This window comes from Mandrillus leucophaeus, unplaced genomic scaffold (assembly GCF_000951045.1).
Source record: "Mandrillus leucophaeus isolate KB7577 unplaced genomic scaffold, Mleu.le_1.0 Scaffold10, whole genome shotgun sequence".
Classification (NCBI taxonomy): domain Eukaryota; kingdom Metazoa; phylum Chordata; class Mammalia; order Primates; family Cercopithecidae; genus Mandrillus; species Mandrillus leucophaeus.
In genome coordinates this window covers 1,677,012-1,678,287 of record NW_012098098.1, presented here as the reverse complement: position 1 = coordinate 1,678,287, position 1,276 = coordinate 1,677,012, and positions in this window count along the sequence as shown.

Genomic DNA, 1,276 nt, shown 5'->3' with positions numbered 1-1,276 from the left:
GCTGGTGTGGGGTGGACCTGACAGTTTGCATTGCTAAGTTCCCACCGGTACTTAGCCATACTGTTCTAGGGACCACATTTTCAGGACTGCTGATCTAGGGCGCCCCCTAGAGGATGCCCTGAGCTCTGCTCTCACGCAGACCTGAGATGAAAGTTGACTTCTAGTCTCATCTCACCGTTTTAATCCCAGTTTTAGAATCTAAGCAGGGAAGTTGAATTCCGCCTCTCACCCTGTAGCTATCTAGGAGACCAATACACAGAATTCCGAGAATGGAGGGAAATATTGCTTTTTAAACAACTTTATTGAGATATCATTCGCATACTATACATTTCACCCAAAGTGTACGATTCAATTTTTTGTACAGTCACAGATGTGTGCAACCATCACCTAGTTTTAGAACATTTTCATCATCACAGAGATAAATACCGTGCCCTTGAGCTGTTGCTCCCCATCCATCCTCGTCCCCACGCCAGCCCTAAGCAACCACGAATCTACTTTGTCTCTGAATTTGCCTGTTCTGACAAATTCTGGACAGTTCACAGAAATGGAATCATACATCATGTGGCCTTTTGTGTCTGGCTTCTTTCACTCAGCATCACGTTTCCAAGGTTCATCTATGTTGTAGCGTGGATCAGAATTTAATTCTGTATTATGCACTGGATAATAGTCCGTTGCATGGACAGACCACATTGTGTTTATCCATGCATCCATTAATGGGCTTTGATTTCTGTGAATAATTGGTTATTTGTTAAAATTCATAGACGTGAACACACACACACACACACCCAGCAGCTGCCAAAGCTCTCCTTTGAAAACGAATCAGATCACCTCCTTCCTGAGCTCACAGACTTCTGTGATATGCCAGCTCCCATTTCTCACCACGTTCTCAGCACTTTGCTCCTCTAACTTGCTGCACATCCTTCCCCTGCAGAGCTTTTTCAAAAAAGTTGTATTTTGAGATATTTCACAAATGAACGTACTAAAACCCACTGACTTGTATACACTGAAAGTATACAACGTAGGTTGGGCACTGAGGCTCACACCTGTAATCCCAGCACTTTGGGAGGCTGAGGGGGGGTGGATCACTTGAGGTCAGGAGTTTGACACCATCCTGGCCAACATGGTGAAACCCCGTTTCTACTAAAAATACAAAAATTAGCCAGGTGTGGTGTCGGCGCCTGTAATCCCAGCAACTCGGGAGGCTGAGGCACGAGAATCACTTGAACCTGGGAGGTGGAGCTTGCAGTGAGCCAAGATCGCGCCACTGCACTCCAGC